This window comes from Panthera pardus, unplaced genomic scaffold (genome assembly GCF_024362965.1).
Source record: "Panthera pardus isolate Hobbes unplaced genomic scaffold, ASM2436296v1 HiC_scaffold_24, whole genome shotgun sequence".
NCBI lineage: Eukaryota > Metazoa > Chordata > Mammalia > Carnivora > Felidae > Panthera > Panthera pardus.
The window spans coordinates 92,619,975-92,631,030 of record NW_026526810.1 but is presented as its reverse complement, the minus strand read 5'-3'; the positions used below and the strand labels follow the sequence as shown (position 1 = coordinate 92,631,030).

General features: G+C 36.2%; 2 non-coding genes across 2 annotated transcripts; both read left to right on the top strand.

Annotated features, from left to right (window-relative positions):
- Nucleotides 1-336: 336 nt before the first annotated feature.
- LOC128773347 (small nucleolar RNA U2-19) lies at nucleotides 337-415 on the top strand. The gene has a single exon (XR_008417613.1). It is a non-coding gene; the product is annotated as a small nucleolar RNA U2-19 (small nucleolar RNA).
- Nucleotides 416-582: 167 nt separating this feature from the next.
- Nucleotides 583-652, top strand: LOC128773346 (small nucleolar RNA U2-30). Its single transcript, XR_008417612.1, has one exon. It is a non-coding gene; the product is annotated as a small nucleolar RNA U2-30 (small nucleolar RNA).
- Nucleotides 653-11,056: the final 10,404 nt, after the last annotated feature.

The window sequence follows — 11,056 nt, the reverse complement described above, 5'->3', positions numbered from 1 at the left end:
CCTGAAGGAGGTATATTTACATACTTAATTTAATTAATTTTTTTTGTTGAGAGTGAGAGAGCATGAGCAGGGGAGGGGCAAAGAGAGAGGGAGAGAGAGAGAATCTTTTTTTTTTTTTTAATGTTTATTTCTTTATTTTCAGAGATGGGGGGAAGAGCAGAGAGAGGGAGAACAAGAATCTTGAGCAGGCCCTGCACTGTCAGTGTGGAGCCCAATGCAGGGTCGACCCACAAACCATGAGATCATGACCTGACCCGAAATCAACAGTCTGACGCTTAAATGAATGAGCCACCCAGGTGCTCCAAGAGGTATATTTACATACTTTAAAAAGAAGTGGCTCAATGATGAAAATACCCAAATCTGAGTATCAGAGGTCTTCCAATCTACCTGATGCATGATCTTTGTAGTTCTGAGAAGCAAAAGTAATTTAAAACAATAAGGGCTTATGTCTAGAGTTAGGAATGCATGCGTGTGTGGATGTGTGTTCATAAAAGTGACAGTAAAATAGTGAGAACTTGTTGATGGATGAGTAAGATATCTGTGGGGGTAATTATGTATGCGTATGAAAGACTAATCAGCTCTAACCAATGATGAAAAGGTTTTAATACAGACATTTATAACTACAAGGGTTTCTATACTTTCTCTGAGCTCAAAATGAAAATTTTTTTTTAAAAAAGTTAAAAAGATGCTCCCTGAGCGTCTGCTTCTAATCTGTCTGCATTTAGTGCTAACTGAGATCTTCCCCTTTGGGATGAGAAATATTGGCACACCCTCAACTACTGGAAGCCACTAAGAACATAGAAGGCCATTTGGACAACCACAAAATTTTGAGAGAAAACCACAAGGAAGTCAGGATTGAATAATAAGGTTCATTGCCTAAATGAGACCACCTCTTCAAGACCGAGAAATGTGGTTGTTTTATCTAATGCACAGAAAATCAACAGAAAGAGTCAAGAAAAATGAATAGAGGAATATGTTCCAAACAAAACAACAAACTAAAACCTCAGAAAAATTCCTTAATGAAAGAGAGATAAGTGATTTACCTGACAAGAAGTTCAAAACAATGGTCATAAAGACCACTTGCTGAGGTCAGGAAAACAATGCATGAACAAAGTGAGAATTTCAACAGGAGATGAAAAATATAAGAAAGTACCAAACAGAAATCACATAGCTGAAGAATTTAATAATTGAACTGAAAAATTCAATAGAAGATGTTTTTTTACATTTATTTATTTTTGAGAGACACAGAGAGAGCACAAGTGGGGGAGGGACAGAGATAGAAGGAGACACAGAATCTGAGATGTCAGGCTCTGAAATGTCAGTACAGAGCCCGATGCAGTTCTCGAACTCACAAACTGTGAGATCGTGACCTGAGCCAAAGTCCAATGCTTGACCGACTAAGCCACCCAGGTGCCCCTCAATAGAAAGTTTTAATAGCAGATGAAGTGGAAGAAAAAATCAGCACACTCTAAGATAGGGCAGTAGAATTCATCCAAAAAGAGGAGCAAAAAGAAAAATAAAATAGGTTAAGGGACTAATAGAACAACATCAAGAGGCCCAACATTATAGGGGTCCCAGAAGGAGAAGAGAAAGGGGCAGAAAAAAGTCTTTAAAGAAGTAATGGCTGAAAACTTCCCTAACCTGAGAAAGGAAACAGACATCCAGATCCAGGAAATTCGAAAGAAGATGAATTCAAAGAGACCCACACCAAGACACAGTATAATTAAATTATCAAAAGTTAAAGACAAGGACAAAATATTAAAAACAGCAAGAGAAAGACAACTTGTTATGTATAAGGAAACACCCATAAGACTATCAACAAATTTTTTCAACAAATTCTTGCAAGTCAGAAAGGAGTGGCATGACATATTCGCTGAGCTGAAAGAAAAAATCTGCCAACCAAAAATACTCTACCTGGCAAAAAAAAAAAAAAAAAAATCCTTCAAAATTGAAGGAAAGAAAAAGAGTTTTCCAGACAAGCAAAAGCTGGAGGAGTTCAGCACCATTACACCGAATCCACAAGAAATGTTAAAGGAATTTCTTTAAGCTGAAATGAAAGGGGGCTAATTAGTAACAGGAAAACATATGAGAGTATAAATTTCATTGGTAAAGGTAAATATATGGTTAAGTTCACAATAATTTAATGTAATGGTGGTAGGTTAATCATTTATAAAACTAGTATGAAGGTTAAAAGACAAAAGTAGTGAAAAATAACTATAACTACAATGATTTGTTAATGGATACACAAAGAATACAAATTGTTAAATCAAAAACATAAAAGGGGGGCAGTAAAAATGTAGAGCTTTATAATTAAGTTGGACTTAAGAGTTGTTCTCAACTTGAGGCTCTTGGGTAGCTCACTCAATTAGGCATCCAACTTCAGGTCAGGTCATGATTTCACTGTGGTTTGTGGGTTCAAGCCCTGCATTGGGCTCTGTGCTGACAGCTCAGAGCCTGGAGCCTGCTTTGAATTCTGGGCCTCTCTCTCTCTCTCTCTACTCTTCCCTGGCTTGTGTTCTCTTTCTGTCTCTCAAAAATAAATAAATATTTTTTTTAAAAATTTTAAGTTATTATCAACTTAAAATAGACAGTTATAAATATGTTTTATGTAAGCCATGCTGTAACCACAAAGCAAAACCTATACTAGATTCATAAAAGATAAAGGAAAAGGAATGTAAGCATACCAATACAGAAAATCATCCAATCACAAACGAAGAGAACAAAAGAAAAAGGAACAAAGGAATTAGAAAACGATGAACACAATGGCAGTAAGTCCATACCTATCAATAATTACTTTAAACGTAAATGGACTAAATTCTCCTATTAAAAGACACAGAGTGGCTGAAGAGATTTTAAATATATAAATATCCCAACTATATGCTGCCTATAAGAGACTCATTTCAACTTTAAGAACACACACAGGGAAGGGAAGGTATGGGAAAAGACAGTGTATGCAAATGGAAATCAAATGACAGCTAAAGTAGCTATACTTGTATGAGGAAAAAATAGACTTTAAGACAAACCTGTAATAAGACACAAAGAAGTTAATTATATAGGGGCACCTGGGTGGCTCAATTGGTTAAACATCTGACTTCAGCTCAGGTCATGATCTCGTGATTCATGAGTTTGAGCCCTGGTTTGGGCTCTGTGCTGACAGCTCAGAGCCTGGAGCCTGCTTTGGATTCTGTGTCTCCCTCTCTCTCTCTGGCCCTCCCCTGCTATCTCTCTCACAAAAATAAATAGACATTAAAAAATTTTTTTATGGTTTTTATGATTAAAAAATTTTCTAATGATAAAAGGGTCAATCCAGTAAGATGACAGAACATTTGTAAATTTACATACACCCAACATAGAAGCACCTAAATATACAAAGCAAATATTAACAGACCTAAAAGGAGAAATAAACAGCAATCCAATAATAGTAGGAGACTTCAATACCTCACTGTCATCATTGGATAGATCATCCAGACAGAAAATCAATAAAGAAACATAGGACTTAAACAACATGTTAGACCAGGTGGTCTTAACAGACATTTATAGAACATTCCATCCAAAAGCAGCAGAATAAACATTTTTCCCAAGCACACATGGGACATTCTCCAGGGTAGATCACAAAATAAATCTTAATAAATTTAAAAGACTGAAATAATATCAAGCATTTTTTCCTAAACACAATGGTATGAAACTAGAAAACAATTACAAGAAGAAAACTGGAAAACTGACAAGTTATGTGGAGATTAAACAACATGCTACCAAACAACCAATAGGTCAAAAAAGAAATAAAAATAGAAATCAAATTTTGAGACAAATGAAAATGAGAATATAACATACCAAAATTTATAGGATGCAGCAAAAGTAGTTTTAAGAGGGAAGTTCACAGTGATAAATACCTATATTAAGAAATAAGAAATATCTCAAATAAACCACCCAACTTTATACCTTATGAAACTAAAAAAAGAATTAAGCTCAAAGTTAGTAGAGGGAAGGAACTAACAAATATCAGAGCAGAAATAAATGAAGCAGAGACTAAAAAAATCAGTAGAAAAGATCAATGAAACCAAGAGCTGGTTTTTGAAAAGATAAACATTTAGCTAGACTCACCAAGGAAAAAACAGAGAGAAAACTCAAAATAAAATCAGATATTAAAGAGATGTCACAATTGACACAATGGAAATACAAATAAGAGAGTATTATGAACAACTTCATACCAACAAACTAGACAATGTAGAAGAAATGAATACATTCCTACAAACATACAACCTACAAAGACTGAATCATGAAAAAAGAGAAAATCTGAACAGACTAATTACTAGTAAGGAGATTGAATCAGTAATCAGAAACCGCCAACAAACAAAAGTCCAGATGGCTTCCCTAGTGAATTCTATCAAATGTTTAAAGAATTAATACAAATCCTTCTCAAACTCTTCCAAAAAACTGAAGAGGAGGGAACACTTCCGAACTTATTTTATGAGGCCAGCATTAAATATCAAAACCAGATAAAGGCACTAAAACAAAAGGAAAATACAGACTAATATCCCTGATGAACACAGATGTAAAAATCCTCAACAAAATATTAGCAAACTGAATTCAACAATACATTAAAAGGATGCAGCAAAAGCATTTGACAAAACACAACATCCATTCATGATAAAAACTCTCAACAGAGTACAGAGAGAAAATACCTAAACATACTAAAGACAATATACAATGAGCCCACAGCTAACATCATACTCAATTGTGAAAAACTGAAAGCTTTTCTTATAAGATCAGGAACAAGACAAGGATGTCTACCCTCACCACTTTTATTTAAAATAGTACTGGGAGTCCTAGCTAGAGCAATGATGCAAGATAAAGTAATAAAAAGCATCCAAATCAGAAAGTAAACTGTCTCTACATGCAGATGACATGATACTATATATAGAAAACCCTAAAAACTTCACCAAAAAAAAAAACCTCATTAGAATAATAAGTTGTAGCATACAAAATCAATATACAAAAATGAGTTGAGTCTCTATACACTAATAACAAACTATCTGAAAGAGAGAAATTAAGAATACAGTTCCATTTACAATTGTTTCAAAAGAATAAAATGCCTACTCTAAGACATTGATGAAATAAATTGAAGTCACAAATGGAAAGATATTCCATGCTCATGGACTAGAAGAATTAATATTGTTAAAATGTCCATTCTACCCAAAGTAATCTACAGATTCAATGCAATCCTTATCAAAATTCCAATGGCATTTTTTCACAGAAATGGAAAAAACAATTCTAAAATTTGTAACAGAACCACAAAAGATCCCAAATAGCCAAAGCAACTCTGAGAAAGAGGAATAATTCTGCGGGCATCACACTTCCTGATTTCAAACTATATTACAAAGCTATAATAACGAAAACGGTATGGTATTGGCATAAACACAGCTACATAAATCAGTGCAATAGAACAGAGCCCAGAAATAAACCCATGCATATATGGTCAATTTATGAAAAAGGAGCCAAGAATATACAATAAGTAAGGAATAACATAGCAGAGGAAAGGGCTCAATAAATGACATGTGAAACATGCTTGACAGGATTAACAGCAGGATGAAAGAGGCAGAAGAACAAAATAGTGACCTAGAAAACAGAGTAATGGAAGCTAATCAAGCTGAACAAAAGAAAGAGAAAAGAATAATGCAAAATGAGAATAGACTTAGGGAACTCAGTGATTCCATCAAATTTAATAACATTCACATTAGAGGAGTACCAGAAGAAGAAGAGAGAGAAAAGGGGGGCAGAAAATTTATTTGAAGAAATAATAGCTGAAAACTGTCCTAACCTGGGAAAGGAAATACATATATAGATCCAGGAGGCACAAAGATATACCAGGAGGCACAGAGAACCCTCAACGAAATTAACAAAAGCAGATCCACACCAAATCATATTATAATTAAAGTGGCAAAATATACTGATAAAGAAAAAATTATTAAAGCAGAAAGACAAAAGGAGATAGTTACATACAAGGGAAACCCCATAGGCTATCAGAGGACTTTTCAGCAGACACCTTCCAAGCCACAAGAGAGTGGCATGTTATATTCAACATGCTGGGGAAAAAATAATCTGCAAGGCTATCATTCAGAAGAGAGAGAGAGAGAGAGTGTGTGTGTGTTTCCCAGACAAACAAAAATTAAAGGAGTTCGTAACCAGTAAAGCAGCCTGGCAAGAACTATTAAAGACACCCTTCAAGTAGAGACCAAAAGTGACAGTACAAAGGAAAGAAACACAAACACAGTAAAAATGAATATTTTTATAAAATATCAGTCAAGGTACTCACAAAATAAAAAGATGTAATATATGACACCATATACCTAAAACGTAGGGAGAAGAGGAGTAAGAATGGGTTCAAACTTAAATGACCATCAACTTAATGTAGACTGCTATATACAAAAGAGGTTATATACAAACCTAATGGTAATCATATGTCAAAAGCCACTAAAATATGCAAAGAATAAAGAGAAAGAAATCCAAATGTATCACAAACAAACAGTAAACCAGGAAAAAGAGAAAGACCAGAAAGGATCAGAGAAAATCTTCAGAAACAGCCATAAAACAAGAAACAAAATGGCAATAAATACATATCTATCAATAATTACTTCAAATGTAAATGGACTAAATGCTCCACTCAAAAGACATACGGTGACAGATGGATAAAAAAACAAGACCCATCCATATACTGCTTACAAGAGACTCATTTTAGTCCTAAAGACACCTGCAAATTCAAAGTGAGGGGATGGAGAAACATCTAACATGCAAACAGTTGTCAAAAGAAAGCCAGTGTAGCAATACTTATATCAGACAAACTAGACTTTAAAACAAACACAATAACAAGAGACAAAGAAGGACACTATATAATAATAAAGGGGACAATCCTACAGGAAGATATGACAATTGTAAATATTTATGCACCCAACACAGAGGCACCCATATACATAAAACTGTTAATAACAAACATAAAGGAACTAATCTGATAATAACACAATAATGGTAGGGGACGTTAACACCCTACTTACATCAATGGACAGATCATCTAAACAGAAAATCAATAAGGAAACAATGGCTTTGAATGACACACTGGAACAGAACATTCCATCCTAAAACTCCAGAATACACATTCTTTTCAAGTGCACATAGAACATTGTCCAGAACAGATCACACAATAGCCCACAAAACAAGCTTCAACGATTTCAAAAAGATTAAAATCATACCATGCATCTTTTCTGACCATAATGAATAGAAGTCAACCACAAGAAAATATCTGGAAGACCACAAATACATGGAGGTTAAATAACATGCTACTAAACAATGAATGCATCAACCAGAAATAAAAGCAGAAATTAAAAAGTACATGGATACTGGGGCCCCTGGGTGCCTCAGTTGGTTGAGCATCCAACTTCGGCTCAGGTCATGATTTCACGGCTCATGAGTTCAAGCCTCACATCAGGCTCTGTGCTGATAGCTCAGAGCCTGGAGTCTGCTTTGGATTCTGTGTCCCTCTTTCACTGTGCCCCTCCCTTGCCCATGCTCCTTCTCTCTCTCTCTCTCTCTCTCTGTCTCTCTCTCAAGAATAAATAAAACATTAAAAAAAATTTAAAACAAGGTACATGGATACAAAAATGAATACACAATGGGTCATAACCCTTGGGATGCAGCAAAAGCAATTCTAAGAGGGAAGTTTACATGTCAACAAACTAGACATCTAGAAGAAATAAATAAATTCCCCAAAACCTCCCAATATGTAATGAGGAAGAAATAGGAAATTTGAACAGACCAGTTTCCATCAATGAAGTTAAATCAGTAATCAAAAAATTCCCAACAAAAAAAAAGTTCAGGACCAGATGGCTTCAAATCCTACCAAATACTTATTTATTTATTTATTATCATATTTATTTTTTCCAACTGTCCCTGAAAGAGGTTTTATGTATTCTATTTTACAGAAGAGGAACCCGAGACTCAGAGAGGCAAGATAACTTTTCCAGGGTTGCTCAGGTTACAGTTAGAATTACAAGTCAGATCTAGATACCTAGGCAAAGCATCAGCTTATTTTCTTTTATTATTATTTTTTTAAATATGAAATTTATTGTCAAATTCGTTTCCATACAAGACCCAGTGCTCATCCCAACAGGTGCCCTCCTCAATACCCATCACCCACCCTCCCCTCCCTCCACCATCAACCCTGTTTGTTCTGTTTTGTTTTGTTTTTTAATTTTTTTTAACGTTTATTTATTTTTGAGACAGAGAGAGACAGAGCATGAATGGAGGAGGGTCAGAGAGAGGGAGACACAGAATCTGAAACAGGCTCCAGGCTCTGAGCTGTCAGCACACAGCCCGACGGGGGGCTCGAACTCACGGACCGCGAGATCATGACCTGAGCCGAAGTCGGCCGCTTAACCGACTGAGCCACCCAGGCGCCCCTGTTCTCAGTTTTTAAGGGTCTCTTATGTTTTGGCTCCCTCCCTCTCTAACCTTTTTTTTTTTTTTCCTTCCCCTCCCTCATGGTCTTCTGTTAAGTTTCTCAGGATCCACATAAGAGTAAAAACATACGGTATCTGTCTTTCTCTGTATGGCTTATTTCACTTAGTCTAACACTCTCCAGCTCCATCCGCATTGCTACAAAAGGCCACATTTCATTCTTTCTCATTGCCATGTAGTATTCCATTGTGTGTATAAACCACAATTTCTTTATCCATTCATCAGTTGATGGACATTTAGGCTCTTTCCATAATTTGGCTATTGTTGAGAGTGCTGCTATAAACATTGGGGTACAAGTGCCCCTATGCATCAGTACTCCTGTATCCCTTGGGTAAATTCCTAGCAGTGCTACTGCTGGTCATAGGGTAGGTCTATTTTTAATTTTCTGAGGAACCTCCACACTGCTTTCCAGAGAGCGGCTGCACCGTTTGCATTCCCACCAACAGTGCAAGAGGGTTCCCGTTTCTCCACAACCTCACCAGTATCTGATTTGTTCATTTTAGCCACTCTGACTGGCGTGAGGTAGTATCTCAGTGTGGTTTTGATTTGTATTTCCCTGATGAGGAGCGACGTTGAGCACTTTTCATGTGCCTGTTGGCCATCTGGATGTCTTCTTTAGAGAAGTGTCTATTCATTTTTCTATTCATATTCAGTTTACTGCCCATTTCTTCACTGGATTATTTGTTTTTCAAGTGTGGAGTTTGGTGAGCTCTTTATAGATTTTGGATACTAGCCCTTTGTCCGATATGTCATTTGCAAATATCTTTTCTCATTCTGTTGGTTGCCTTTTAGTTTTGTTAATTGTTTCCTTTGCAGTGCAGAAGCTTTTTTCTTCATTAGTTCCCAACAGTTCATTTTTGCTTGTAACTCCCTTGCCTTTGGGGATGTGTCAAGTAAGAAATTGCTGTGGCTGAGGTCAGAGAGGTTTTTTTCCTGCTTTCTCCTCTAGTGTTTTGATGGTTTCCTGTCTCACATTCAGGTCCTTTATCCATTTTGAGTTTATTTTTGTGAATGGTGTAAGAAAGTGGTCTAGTTTCATGCTTCTGCATGTTGCTGTCCAGTTCTCCCAGCACCATTTATTAAAGAGACTGTCTTTTTTCCATTGGATATTCTTCCTGCTTTGTCACAGATTAGTTGGCCATACTTTTGTGGGTCTAATTCTGAGTTTCTATTCTATTCCATTAGTCTATGTGTCTGTTTTCATGCCAATGCCATGCTGTCTTGATGATTACAGCTTTGTAGTAGAGCCTAAAGTCTGGGATTATGAAGCTTCCCGCTTTGGTCTTCTTCTTCAATATTTCTTTGGCTATTCAGGGCCTTTTGTGGTTCCATACAAATTTTAGGATTGCTTGTTCTAGCTTCAAGAAGACTGCTGGTGCCATTTTGATTGGGATTGCATTGAATGTGTAGATAGCTTTGGGTAGTATTGACATTTTGACAATATTTATTCTTCCAATCCATGAGCACGGAATGTTTTCCCATTTCTTTCTATCTTTTCCAATTTCCTTCATAAGCTTTCTATAGTTTTCAGCATACAGATCTTTTACATCTTTGGTTAGGCTTATTCCTAGGTATTTTATGCTTCTTGGTGCAGTTGTGAATGGGATCAGTTTCTTTGTCTTTCTGTTGCTTCATTATTAGTGTATAAGAATGCAACTGATTTCTGTACATTGATTTTGTATCCTGAGACTTTGCTGAATTCATGTATCAGTTCCAGCATACTTTTGGTGGAGTCTATAGGGTTTTCCATGTATAATATCATGTCATCTGCAAAAAGTGAAAGCTTAACTTCATCTTTGCCAATTTTGATGCCTTTGATTTCCTTTTGTCGTCTGATTGCTGATGCTAGAACCTCCAACACTATGTTAAACAATAGCGGTGAGAGTGGACATCCCTGTCGTGTTCCTGATCTCAGGGGGAAAGCTCTCAGTTTCTCCCCATTGAGGATGATGTTAGCTGTGGGCTTTTCATAAATGGATTTTATGATGTTTAAGTATGTTCCTTCTATCCCAACTTTCTCGACAGTTTTTATTAAGAAAGGATGCTGAATTTTGTCAAATGCTTTTTCTGCATCAATTGACAGGATCATATGGTTCTTTTCTTTTATTAATGTGTTGTATCACATTGATTGATTTGCAAATGTTGAACCAGCCCTGCATCCCAGGAATGAATCCCCCTTGATCATGGTGAATAATTCTTTTTATATGCTGTTGAATTCGATTTGCTAGTATCTTATTGAGAATTTTTGCATCCATATTCATCAGGGATACTGGCCTGTAGTTCTCCTTTTTTTACTGGGTCTCTGTCTGGTTTAGGAATCAAAGTAATACTGGCTTCAAAGAATGAGTCTGGAAGTTTTCCTTTCCTTTCTATTTTTTGGAATAGCTTGAGAAGGATAGGTATTATCTCTGCTTTAAACATCTGGTAGAACTCCCCTGGGAAGCCATCTGGTCTGGACTCTTATTTGTTGGGAGATTTTTGATAACTGATTCAATTTCCTCACTGGTTATGGGTCTGTTCAAGCTTTCTATTTCCTCCTGATTGAGTT